A 14,237-nucleotide genomic window follows, 5' to 3' on the forward strand; every position below is an offset into this window, starting at 1 on the left:
TGAACCTGCACAACAAGGTCTCTTTGTTCAGCAACACTCCCCAGTACCTAACCATGATGTGTATCAGTCCTACTAAGCTTTGCTTTTCCAAAATGCAGCACCTCGCACTTATCTGAATTGAACTCCATCTGCCACTCCTCAGCCCATTTGCCCATCTGATCAAAATCCCATTGAAATCTGAGGTAACCTTCTTCACTGTCCACTACACCTCCAATTTTGGTGCCATCTACAAACTTACTAACTGTACCTCCTGTGTTCATATCTAATTCATTTATATAAATGATGAGAAGTAGTGGACCCAGCACCGATCCTTGTGGCATTCCACTAGTCACAGGCCTCCAGTCTGAAAAATAATCATCCATCACCACCACCCTCTGTCTTCTGCCTCTGAGCCAGTTCTATATCCAAATGGCTACTTCCGTGAGACCTAACCTTGCTAACCAGTCTCCCATGGGGAACCTTGTCGAACGCCTTACTGAAGTCCATAAATAGGAAATGTTTGGATGAATGTGGACCAAGCGGAGGGAGGGGCGATTAGATTAGTTGGGAATTATGGTCGACACGGAATGGTTTAACCACAGGGTCTGTCTCTGTTCTGTATCACTTTATGACTAACTCTCGCTATCTCTGTGAATTCCTCCATCCTCACAACTCCCCAGATCACTGTCACCTCATCCAGACTAAACTCTTCTTTATCTCTAGAAATCCTCTCTAGCCTCAGAACCATCACTATCTCTGGTATCACAAACATCTCAATCTCTTTAACATCCTCCAATCTCCTCCCGTCTCATCACCCTCACGATCTCTAATCTTGACAACCCCCACAAATCTGTCCTTCTCCACAGTAAACACTGATGCCCCTTGTTTAGTATCCCCCCCAACAACCCCATCTCCTGTGTCTTCACACATAGGCTGCCTTGCTGATCTTTGAGGTGGCCTATTCTCTCTCTAGTGACCCATTTGCTCTTAATGTATTTCTAAAAACCCTTTCCCGATTCGCCAAAGCGGTCTCCTGTCCCCTTTTTGCCTTACCGATTTAACTCTTAAGTATACTCCTCTTGCCTTTATACTCAAAGGATGTTTGTGATTTTTGGATTGGAATAAATGCGAAATATTACATCTTGATAAAACAAACGAGGGCAGGACTTACACTGATTAAAAGTTGGGCCTCGGATAGTGATATGGAACAAGGAGACCGAGGGGTTCAGGTCTTTGAACGATGTGACACATGCAGACAGGGTGGTTCAGAAGGGCTTTAGCACATCTTCCTTCATTGCTCAGATCTTTGAATATAGGAGTTGGGACATTATGTTGAGGTTGTACAGGATGTTGGGGAGGCCTCTTCTGGAATACTGTGTCTAGTTCTGGTTGTGTTGTTATAGGAAGGATATTATTAAATTGGAGCAGGTTCAGAATAGATTTACCAGGATGGTGATGGGAATCGATGGTTTGAGTTATAAGCAGAGTCTGGATAGGCTGGGTCCTTTTTCACTGGAGCACAGGAGGCTGAGGGGTGACCTTATTAGAGGTTCATAAAATCCTGAAGAGTTTCAGTAATGTGAACAGCAGGTGCCCTTTCCAGGAGGGGGCGTGATTCAAGACTGGGGACATCCTTTTCTCACGTTAAAAAGTAAGGCTTTAAAAAGAAGTTCCGGATTTTATTTTTTGTTTTTGCACAAAGTGTGTTTCACATGTGGAACAAACTTGCAGAGGACGTGGTAGCTGTGAATACAATTACAATTTCAGGATGGCACAGTGGCTCAACGGTGAGCACTGCTACCTCTCAGCGCCAGGGACACAGGCTCAATTCCTGTATTGGGTGACTGTCCATGTGGAGTTTGCATATTCTTCCCCATGTCAGCGTGTGTTCCTCCAGGTGCTGCCGTTTCCTCCCACAATCCACAGATGTACAGGGTAGGTGAACTGGCCGTGCTCAATTGCCCATAGTGTTGAGGGATGATTGGGTTGAGTGAATTAGTCAGGGGTAAATGTAGAGCAAAAGGGTAGGGCAATGAGATTCTAATAGGAATAAAAAAACATTTGGACCCGTATATCAAGAGGGAATGCTAGGATGGACTTGGACCAAGTGGAGGCAGGTGCGATTAGTTCAGTTCGAATTTATGGTCGACACGGACTGGTTGGACCACAGGGTCTGTGTCGATGCTGTGTAACTTTATGACTCGTTATCTCTGTAAATTCCTCTATGTTTGGAACTCTCCCTATCAGTGTCACCTCCTCCAGCCTTACAAATCCTCCTCATCTCCATAATTCCACTCCAGCCTCAAAATCAAAAAAACCTCTATCACAAATATCTCTATCTCTGTAACATCCTCCATCCTCACAATCCTTTCCAACTTGCATCTCCTCCAGCTTCATTGTCCTCCCCATATCTAATCCCCTCCAGTCTCTCAAAGCTCTGCTATATGTGCCTTTCGTTATTTCCAGCTTTCACGATGCCCAATGTTTATTTCTCACTTGATAATGGCCCTTTACAATTCCTGCGCTGAGCTTCTGAATTTCCTCTTAAACCTCTGCGTCTCACTTTCCTCCCAAGAAAATCGACCAATCATGTGTCATCTATTCTAGTATCACCTTTTCTGACCTGATGTCCAATGGAGCCTGTCATATTCCTATAATAAATATCTCAGCGGTATACAGAACAGAAAAACGCTCTAGTGGTCCATTGAGTCTGTGAGAAAGAAAACTACCACCGAACTATCCTCATCTATTTTCCAGTACTTGTGGAAAAGTGTCATCCATCATGGCATAGCAAGTGCACACTAAATACATCTCAAATGTTTTGGGGATTTGTGTCTCCCACCCTCACAGACAGTGAGGTTTAGTGCAACTGTTGCTCTATGATGACATCACCCACAGGAACACAGAGCAGCTGGGTCTGTGCAAACCAGAGGTCGCCCACACATTGGGAAGAATGGCAGGGTCCCTGAGAGGGTGAATAGGACAGTTACCAGGATGGTTCAAGGAATGGGGGATTTTAGTTGCAGGGACATGGGTGTTGTTAATACATATCAAGAATATCCATCTATAATAGATGGACTCTCGTTCTCAACCTCTCCCCTTGCCTGGGCTGTCCTAACATTCATGTTAAACCACCACCAGACATCTCTCCCTAATTAGAGAGAAGCCCTATGGTCTGGTAGGACAATACTGACTTTACCTTTCACACAGTGATGTCACTGTGCATCGGGGGTGGAGAGAGGGAATGCTGAAGGTGGTGGATGGGACATCACTGAGGCACAGTGCTTTGTCCTGGAGGATGTTCGCTTTCTTTAATACTGTTGAGGGCTGCACCGATGCAGGCAAGTGTAGAATGTTCCAAGACGATCCTGATGTGTGCCTTATAGACAACAAACAGACATTGGGGAATCAGGGGTTTGGGAAAACTGAGATTGTTCTCCTTGTAGCAAAGGAAATTGAGGGGAGCTGAGAGACAAGTGTCTGCAAAACATATACATCAGGATGTTCAACCTTTCAGTCATCAACTCATCGTACAAGGATTACTGGACACATATTGAAGATTTCGGGGAGATCTATTGACAGGGTGGTTTGTTTCAAAGGAGAATTTTTACGCAGAAAATGGATTTGAGCTGGAAGAATATACTCACATACCGTGCAAATATCCAGGTCCTGATGAATGGAGTAATTCAACCAGAGTTTGGTGTTACAATTACTGAGATTCCCATCTGAATATCCACCTGTAGTATCCTGTAAAACAAGTTTATAAAATCTGTCTCTGTCAGGTCAGGTTAGAAACTCACACCCTCCCCTCCTCCTGGGCCAGGATGACTGTACACATTACCCCTTGTGGAGACCAGTAGTCAGTTCAGGGGGAAATCTATGTGGGTTTCTATGAGTTTCCAACTTGGGACTTCATGTGACTGAACAGGGCAGATCTTTGCCACATGGGACAGAATGTTCCAAGAGTCAGTGAGATGTGGAGAGCAGGATTTCCTTCATTTTCCTTCCTTCTGTGCTGCCGCTATGCCTCATCAATAAGATATGGGGAGGGGGGGGTGTTGCGGGGAGGTGAAAGGCTCATGCAGCTTGATGGGCAAGTTGTCTCCATTCTGACCAATGGGCAGCAAGATCCTCCCAGTCATTCCAAAGAGTCTCTCTGAAAAGACAGCAACTCAGCATGCTTCCCACTGGCCGGTGCTCCCTGGAAAGATTTAGAAGAATGAGGGGGGTATCTCCTGGAAAATGCAGAACAGTAAACTTCTAAAAGGATTATAAATTGTTTACAGACAGAGATTCGTTGGAAAAGTGTACAAGTTGGTAAAAGGAGCATAACTTGGGATAATGTGAATTTGTTTATTTTGGAGGAGGTAATAAAAGAACAGAGGACTATTTAAATGGTGGAAACTGTAGAAAGCTGCAACACAAAAGGGACCAGGGGTTAACTGTACAGGAAACACAGAAAGCTAGCACACAGTTACAACAGGTCATCAGGAAGGGGAATGGAATATTGTTCCTGATTTCAGGGGATTTGCAGTAGAAGAGTTTCGAGTATATTCCTGAGAGCCACTTTATATAGTGCGAGTGAGACCACATCTGGAGTAATGAGAGAAGGTTTGGTCCTTTATTTAAGGAAATACATCACTTCATCGGAAGCATTTAGAGAAGATTGTCTGGGATGATCGCTGGTTTGCAGGGACTCTCTTTTAAGAAAAGGCTGAAGAAATTGGGACTCGACTCATTGGATTTGGGGGAGAATGAGAGGGGACCTTATTGAAACATATAGGCTTATTAAAGGGTATGACAGGGTAAATACTGAGAGGATGTGTCCCATCAAGAGGGAACCTAGAACCAGACTCTGGGTCAGTTGCAAAATCAAGGGTTTTGTTTTAGATTTGTCAACTTTAATGCAACACAGACATGGGTAAGGGGTTTCAGTAGCAATGGAGCTGGGGTGAGGTGGAGAAAAACAACATTTTAGAGATTGGAATTCCTGGTGTTTGCAATTGTGTCAATGTCTGATCAGAAGATCATCTTGGGGTCAGAATATGAGAGCAATATTGTGAAGAGTGTAGTTCTGCCTCAGGCATTTCCCAGTGAGAGGGAAAGGAATTTGTAATAGCAACTGAAGGCAAGGGGTTTAACCATTGCAGTGTTTCATTGGAGGAAATTGCAGCCAATCGAGTTGTAGGCGTGTGGTAAGCAGTTTGATGAATGAGTAACAGTGGAGCAATGGAGAGGGATGATAGGGAGAGAGAGCTGGGCATTGTCAGTGTACATGTGAAACCAATACGATGTCACCTCCTGGCAGTATGTAGGCGAGATACAGGAGGGGACAAAGATAGATCCTGGATGGACACCACATATGAAGAATTCAGAAAGGGAGAGTGGAGATGGAGCAGGATTTTCCAACAACCTTGAGGTCAAATATACGTTCTTAGCAGAATTGGAGAGAAGGTCATAACCAGAAAAGACAGACAGAACAACGAACAATATTTGTGAATGGGTGAGGGGGAGTGATGAGGAGAAACCAGACTCCAAAACTGCTATTTCTACATCAGTGACATCACCCAACTCCACCCTAGTCTCAGCTCATTTACTGAAATACTCGTCCATCCCTGTGTTATCTCCAGACTTCATTATCCAAACACACTCCTGGCCAGCCTCCCACATTCAACTTCCATGTAATCTCAAGAGTATCTAAAACCCTACTGCCCAAGTGCTCACTTGTACCAAAACTTGTTGATTCATCAAAAGGCTCCTATTAACAAGCAACAATTTATAATTCTCACCCTTGATGTAATTCCTGGCTGTGAACATCCCTGTCTCCCTGCACCACACAACCTGAGAGACCTCGACAACTCAATTTCTTTCAGACTCCCAAAGATGCATTTATTCATTGCTTCACCAGTCTGGCTGTTTCGACACGGTCATGGGAACACAGTCTGGAATTCGCACCCGAACCCACTCAGACTTGCTTTCCTCAAAACCTGCTTATTTGACAATATTTTTGATCACCTGACCTAATATCCCCATCTGTGGCCTTATGTCAGAAATTCTCAATTTCTGTGAAATTATAAAAATGATAAAAATACAAACTATTGCTGATTTGCACACACATTGTCAACTCTTCACTGTCGCTGAGTGAATAATCTGTAACATCTCTTACCCAAGAACATTGTGGGAGCACCTTCACCACACGAACTGCAGCTGTACAAGGAAGTCAAACATCACCCTCTCCACAGGCAATGGGACTCTGGCATTAATCACTGGTGGCTGTGGACAGAGAAACACAGTTGATATTTCAGGGAGTGCTAAATGCATTACAGGAACTAAGAATGTTGCAGAATTTGATGGTCAGAAATGGAAGGAAAATGCACTCTTTTGTTGAAAAAAAAAGAATTATTCACTGGCAAAGATACTGTGGAAAATTTAGTCCGTTTAGAGAGCAGCACATTGTCAGGGGTTGGGCAGCAGAGGAAAATTAACTTACAAAAGGTCTGTGAAAGTAACAGTAAAACACTAAACAAGCCAAACAGCCTGTGTCCAAAGACTTTAACTCCCCTTCCTTCTCCACCAAGAACATGCAGGTCCTGGGCCTCCTCCACCGCCAAATGCCAGGCATCTGATGCCTGGACGAAGAACGCCTCATCTTCTGTGTTCGGATCCTCCAACCAGATGGGATCAATGTGGATTTCACCAGTTTCCTCATTTCCACTCCCCCTACCTTATCCCAGATCCAGCCTTCCAACTCAGCACCGCCCTCTTGACCCGTCCTACATGTCCATCTTCCTTCCCACTGATCGGCTGCTGCCTGACCTGCTGTGTTTTTCCAGCATCACACTTTTTGACATTGAAAACATCCTGACTCTGACACTGCGTAAATCCTGCCCTCTCACTTCCTGCCAGGGAAGGCTGCGCATGCGTCCCCCTGCAGCTTGCCCCTTACAAAGTCGACGACTACACACGTGTCCCGTGGATCACTGCACCCAAGAAGGATGGCGTGATCACTCACAATTTCACCATTTTCCGGTTTGCTACAAACACGGGCCTGGGATTTTCAAATTTGTGTTTTCCGATGTGCACTAAGTTCTGTAAAACGTCTCAGCCCATTCCATTAAAATTTCCTTCTCTTCCTGGTCAATAGGTCTTTCCATAACCGTGCCCTGCACCTTCACACATTTCCAATGGCTTGGTCCCAACAACACTGTGCTGCCAGTGAAGCTTATCACGTGGTTGAGTATAGCCACGCCCCTCATTCACTCAGATTTGTTGGAGGACCAACCGGCACTGCCTGGTCTTCCAGTCCCGTCTCCATCATCTTATTCGTCCTGCACTGAGATCAATCACCTGAGGCCCATTATGGGCTGGAGCATGCTCAGTGCTTCCTGCTTTTGCTGCTGTTCATCAGGTATAAGAGAGAGAGGGCTCATTCCTGTTTCTCCTAATGTCAGACAATAACAACAACTACCTGCATTGTATGGAGCCTTTCACATTGACAAATCCCGAAAAGTGTTTCACGAATGCTGGAAACGTTGATTAAAGAGAACAACTTTAAGATACATCTTTGAGGAGTTCAGAGGGTGTTAGGAAGGATATTGAAGAGGTTTTATTTTTTATGATTAGATTACTTAGACAAACCGCCTAAAGAGCAACCCACTCAGACCCATTCCCCAACATCTAACACTGTGGCAATTTAGCATGGCCAATTCACCTAACCCGCACGTTTTTGGAATGTGGGAGGAAACCAGAGCACACCCACGCAGATACGGGGAGAATGCGCAAACTCCGCACAGACAGTTGCCTGAGGCGGGAATACAACCCGGGTCTCTTGCGCTGTGAGGCAGCAGTGCTAACCACTGTGCCACTATGCCGCCCATCTGCAGCTCTGTCCTCTGCAGCTCCAATCATACAGTGATGTCTGTGGGAAACAGCTTACAACGGAGACAGTTAGTGGCAAACCATAGTTTAGCAACCTCATGTCCTAGCCCCCCCCCCCTACCCACACACCAGGCCTCGTTCTCACAGCCTGCCATTACACACTACCTATGGTTAGCCACTAACAGTCTCCATTAACAGCTAGTCGCCCTCCCCCAGCCAGATCGTTATCCACTCCTTTATCCAACCCTTCTTCTCACTCTATCCCCACCTATCCTTTACTCCTTACATCGTCCCCTAAACCCTACCTTCTGCACATAAACTGATCTTTTTTTCTCAGTAATATCTGTTCTGAGGAAGGGACACTGGGTCTGAAACTTTAACTCTGATTTCTCTTCACAGATACTGCCAGACCTGCTGAACTTTTCCAGAACCTCCTGGTTGTTGTTTCTGATTTACATCTTCTGCAGTTCTTTTGGTTTTAATTGACCGGGAGTTTGTCATTCAGGTCCAACAGCCTCTGTCCCAGTCTCTGCTGTCTCTCCCAACCCCAAACAGTGACACTGCACCTGCACAGCTCATGGACAGGTGTTGTCTTGCTGGCCACACCCCTCATTCACTCCCATAGGCTGCAGGACCACACAGCCTCTCCTCCCATTGGTCTGGAGCTGCCGTCAATCAGCGAGGCCCCATTGTGATGAGAGTGGAGGGCTAATCCCTCTCTCTGCCCTGGGATGAGCTTCACCATTCACAGTGAATGGGGCAGTATCACAGAGCACAGGGCCTGGGGGCTATTCAGCCCATTGGGGCTGTACTCTCTCCCTCTGGAGATTCTGCAAATCTGTCCCAATTCCCCTCCTATTTGCCCACAGTCCCCCAAATCTTTCCTTAAAAATTAAAATTCCAATTCTGTTTCAGAATACCTGCTGAATCTGTGTCGTTCAGACTGTTCCAAATGCTCAGAACTTACTGAATACAATAATGTTCATATTTTCACTTTGTATTATTTGCCAATTACTTGACAGTAGTTACTAAACATTATGACAGTGTTAACAATTCCTCTCTCTAGACAAATTCAAGACCTTGGAACCAAATCTGCACCTGGTCAAAATCACTGCTGCACCTTCTCAGCTCCAAGGACAATTATCTGTGCTGCAGCTTGCTTTCCACAAAAGAGGAACGCATCTTAGTTTATTAACGTCATAGACATGTACAGCACAGAAACAGATCTTCGATCCAATTCATCCATGCCAACGAGGAATCCTAAACTACTGGAGTCCCATTTGCCAGCTATCCATCAAAACCCTTCCTGTTCACGTACCCAATCGGATGCCTTTAAATGTTGTGATTTTTCAGCCTCCACTACTTCATCTGGCAGCTCATTCCATACACACACCACACTCAGCTTGAAAACGTTGCCCTTAGATTACTTTTAAATCGTTGCTCTATCAACCATGTGCTCTAGTTTTGGACCCACCTAACCTCAGGAAAAAGAACCCCAGCTGCTCACCTTATCTATGCCCCTCGTGATTTTATAAATCTCCATGAAGTCACCTCTCAGTCTTGGACTCTCCAAGGAAATTAACCCCAGCCTATTCAGCCTCTCCCTGTAGCCCAAGTCCTCCAAACCTGGCAACGTTTTTCTAAATCTTATCCGAACCTTTTCACGTTTCACAACATCCTTCCCAGAACAGGGAAATTCAAACTGAAAATAGAATACGAGAAGTGGCTTAATCAATGTCTTTTAAATGTTGTAATTGTACTAGCCTCCACCCCTTGCCTTGGCAGCTCACTCCAAACATGCACTGCCCTTAAACTGTCCAACTCTGGCAAAGTCCTTGCAAACATTTCCTGAAAAGTTTCAAGTTTCACAACATCATTCCTGGAACAGGGAGATTGGAACTGAAAACAGAATTCCAGAAGAGCCTTAATCAGTGTCCTGTACAACGACAACATGACAGAGACCATAACAAACGCTGCATTCACTCCCTTGCCTATCTGTGACTCTACTTTCAAGGAACTATGAACCTGCACGCCAAGGTCTCTTTGTTCAGCAAGACTCTCCAGGGCCTTACCAGTAAGTGTATAAGTCCTGCCCTGATTTGCCTTTCCAAAATCCAACATCTAACATTTATCTAAATTGAACTCTATCTGCCATTCCTTGCTCCACTGGCCCATCTGATCAAGATCCTGTTGTATTCTGAACTAACCTTCTTCGCTGTCCACTACACCTCCAATTTTGGTGTCTTGTGTAAAGCTACTAACCATACTTCATATTTACATCCAAGTCATTTATTTAAGGATCCAATATCGATCCTTGTAGCACACTGCTGCTCACAGTCCTCCAGTTCACAAAGCAAATCTCCATCATCACCCTCTGTCTCCTACCATCAAGCCAGTTTCGTACCCAAATGGCTTGTTCTCCCTTCATTCCATGTTATGTAACCTTGCTAACCAATCTGATTTGTGGAACCTTGTTGAATGTCCATATAAACAACGTTCACAGCCTGGTTTAATCAATTTTCTTTGTCACTTCAAAACATTCAGTCAAGTTAGTGAGACACGATTGTGCACGTACAAAGCCACATTGACAACAGGAGAAAGGAGGACTGCAGATGCTGGAGATCAGAGCTGAAAATGTGTTGCTGGAAAAGTGAAGCAGGTCAGGCAGCATCCAAGGAACAGGAGAATTGACGTTTTGAGAAGGGCTGATGCCCGAAACGTCGATTCTCCTGTTCTTTGGATGCTGGCTGACCTGCTGCGCTTTTCCAGCAACACATTTTCAGCTCCACATTGACAACAGTCAATGATTTTTCCTTACTTTTCCAAATAGATGGATATCCTGTCCCTCAGAATCCCTTCCAACAACTTGCCTGCCACTGACTTCAGGCTCACTGTTTTCTTGTTCCACGGCCTCTCCTTACCACCTTTTAAAATAATGACACCTCACCTGTCACTATCAATGATACAAACACCTCAGAAGAGGCACAACAATCACTTCCCTAGATTTCCAGACAGTTCCGGGATACATCTGATCAGGTCCCAGGGCTTTATCCATCTTGATGCGATTCAAGACATCCAGTAACACCTCCACTCTAACATGGATACTTTTCAAGTTCTCTCTGTTTATTTCTACAACCTCTCGAGCTTCCATATCTTTCTCCAGTAAAAAGGACGTGAAATATTCGCATATCTTCCCCACACCCCGGTGGTTCCATAGACAGCCTCGTTAATCTTTAAGGGGTCCTATTCTATGGTCCAGTTCATCTTTTGTCTGTGATATATTTGTTTAATCTGTTTGGATTCTACTTAAACCATTTCCTGAAGCTATTTCATGTCAAACAGCATCAGCAGCAAGCAACAGAGCTAAACGATCCCACAACCAATAGATCAGATCGGAGCTCTGCAGTTCTGCCACACCCATTTGTGAACGGTGATGGACAATTAAACAACTCACTGGAGGAAGCATCACAGATATCCCCACCCTTACTGATGGAGGGGTCTCACACACCCATGCACCAGATAAGATGATAGCATTTGCAGCAATCTTCAGCCAGAAGTGCAAAGTGGGATGATCCATCTTAACCAGTGGTTTCTAACATCACAGATGTGAATTTTAAGCCAGTTTGATTCAGTTTGAATAACATCAAGAAATGGTTAAGTAGTGCAAAGGCTACGGGCCCTACCAATATTCTGGAAATAATACTGATGGTTTGTGCTCCAAAACTTGCCACCCACCAAGCCAAGAACCGCTCCTGCACTGGCATCTACCCATAATGTGAAACATTGCCCAGGAATGTTCAACACAAAAACACAGGGAAATCCAAACCAGCCAATTTCCATCTATCAGTCCACACTCGATCAGCAGTAAAGTGATGGAAGATGTCATCAACAGGGCTACCAAGCAGCAGCTGCTTAGCAACAGCCAGCTGAGTGACACTCATGTTTGGCTCCACCAGGGCCACTCAGCTCCCGATTGTGTTACCGCCCTGATTCACAATCTGGCAACTAACTGAATCCCAGAGGCGAGGTGAGGGTGACAGACTAGTCCCACTCCAAGATCACTATTTCTAGCTGATTCTACCCTTGTCTCAGCTCATATACTCTCATCCACCTTGTGTTATCTCCAGACTTCAGTATCCAAACACACTCCTGGCCAGCTTCCCACATTCAATCTCCCTGTAATCTTAAGAAAAACTAAATCTCTGCTGCCCAAGTGCTCCCTCATACCAAAACTTGTTGATGCATCAAAAGGCTCCTATTCATAATCAACAACATAAAGCCACAGAGATGTACAGCATGGAAACAGACCCTTCAATCCAACCCATTCATGCTGACCAGATATTCCAATCCAATCTCCTCTCACCTGCCAGCATCCGGCCCACATCCATCAATTTAAAATTCTCACCCTTGTTTTAATTCCTGGTTGTGATCATCCCTAGCTCGCTGCATCACACACCCTTGAAGACCTCGACAACCCATTCTGTTCGAGACTCCCAATGATCTGTTAATTCATTACTCCACCTGCGTGGCTGCTTTTACAGTTGTCAAAGCAACATTTTCTGAAATTCGCAGCCAAAACCTCACAGGTCTGCTTTCCCCCTTTAAGACATTCCTCAAAGCCTGCTGATTTGGCAATGCTTTTGGTCACCTGACCTAATATCATCAGTCTCTGACCTTATGTCTAAAGTTCCCAATAATATTTTGGTGAAATTATAAGCATGATGATAAAACTACAAACTGTTCTTGATTTGGACATTACCTTCAAATCATCACTATTGCTGTAATGAATACTCTGTAATGTCTCTTACCTAATCACATTGTGGGAGCACCTTCACCACACAAACTGCAGCTGTACAAGAAAGTCAAACATCACCCTCTCCACAGGCAACAGGGCTTTGGCATTAATCACTGGTTTCTGTGGAAGGAGAAACACAGTTGATGTTTCAGGGAGTGCAAAATGGATTACAGGGAATGAAAATGGTGCAGAATTTGATAGTCAGAAATGGAAGGAAAATACACTTGCTTATTGGAAAAATAATTCTTGACTGTTCAAGATTTTTCAGAAAAAAATTAATAAACAGCACATGGTCGGGGCTGGGCGGCAGTGAAAAATTAACTTACAAAAATGCCTGTAAAAGTAATCGTAAAATACTAAACAGATCAAAAATACACCCATTGTCAATATCTAGCTTGCTCAGAATCGAACAAAGTGCTCATAAGGGAGCCCAGGGATGAAGCAGAGTTGTATAAGCTGTTATGATCCCACAGTCATAGAGATGTATAGCACCGACACAGACCCTTCGGTTTAACTCATCCATGCCAACCAGATATCCGTACCTAATCTATTCCCATTTGCCAACACTTGCCCCATATCCCTGTAAACGCTTCCTAATCATATCATGTGTCTATTTAGATGCCTTTAACATGTTTTAATTGTACTAGCCTCCACCACTTTCTCTGGCAGCTCATTCCACCCACTGCATGAAAGCGTTTTCCTTTAGGCCCCTTTGAATTTTTGCCCCGTTCACCCTAAAGCAATGTCCTCTACTTTTGGACACCACTACTCCAGGGAAAACACCTTGTTCATTTACCCTGTTCATGCTCCTCATGATTGTATAAACCTCCATAACATCACCGCTCAGCCTATGGCACTCCAGGGAAAACAGCCCCAGCCTTTTATGCCTCATCCTGTAGCTCAAATCCTCCAACCCTAACAACATCCTTGTAAGTCTTTTATGAAACCTTTCAAGTTTCACAGCACCCTTCTGATAGGAGGCAGGCCAGAACTGCACACAATATTCCAAAAGTGGCCTAACGAATGTCCTGTACAGCAACATGACCTCCCACATCCTATATTCAATGCTCTAGCCAATAAAGGAAAATATACTGAACACCTTCTTCATCATCCTATCTACCTGCAACTTGACTTGCAAGGACTATGAATCTGCAGTCCAAGGTCTCTTTGTTCTGCAAACGTTTCCAGGGCCTTGCCATTCAGTGTATAAGTCCTGGGCTAAAAAACGTGTTTCTGGAAAAGCACAGCAGGTCAGGCAGCATCCAAAGATCAGGAGAATCGACATTTCGGACATGAGCCCTTCTTCAGGAATCCTGAAGAAGGGCTCATGCCCGAAATGTCGATTCTCTTCATCTTTGGATGCTGCTTGACCTGCTGTGATTTTCCAGCAACACATTTATCAGCTCTGATCTCCAACATCTGCAGTCTTCACTTTCCCCTAGTGTATAAGTCCTGCCCTGACTTGCTTTTCCAAAATGCAACACCTCATATTTATCTAAATTAATCCGTATCTGATCAATATCTCACTGTAACCTGAGGTAACCTTCTTCACTATGCACAATACCTCCAATTTTGAATGACCTGC

The 14,237-nt window shown here is 44.5% G+C and overlaps 1 long non-coding RNA gene across 1 annotated transcript; it reads right to left on the bottom strand.

The window, feature by feature from the left end:
- Positions 1-3,674: 3,674 nt before the first annotated feature.
- Positions 3,675-12,776, bottom strand: LOC140456798 (uncharacterized). Its single transcript, XR_011953132.1, has 3 exons — positions 12,666-12,776; positions 6,146-6,252; positions 3,675-3,726 (listed from the first exon to the last, which is right to left on the bottom strand). It is a non-coding gene; the product is annotated as an uncharacterized lncRNA (long non-coding RNA).
- Between the last annotated feature and the right edge of the window lie 1,461 nt (positions 12,777-14,237).

The sequence above is a fragment of the Chiloscyllium punctatum genome, chromosome 31 (genome assembly GCF_047496795.1).
Source record: "Chiloscyllium punctatum isolate Juve2018m chromosome 31, sChiPun1.3, whole genome shotgun sequence".
Classification (NCBI taxonomy): domain Eukaryota; kingdom Metazoa; phylum Chordata; class Chondrichthyes; order Orectolobiformes; family Hemiscylliidae; genus Chiloscyllium; species Chiloscyllium punctatum.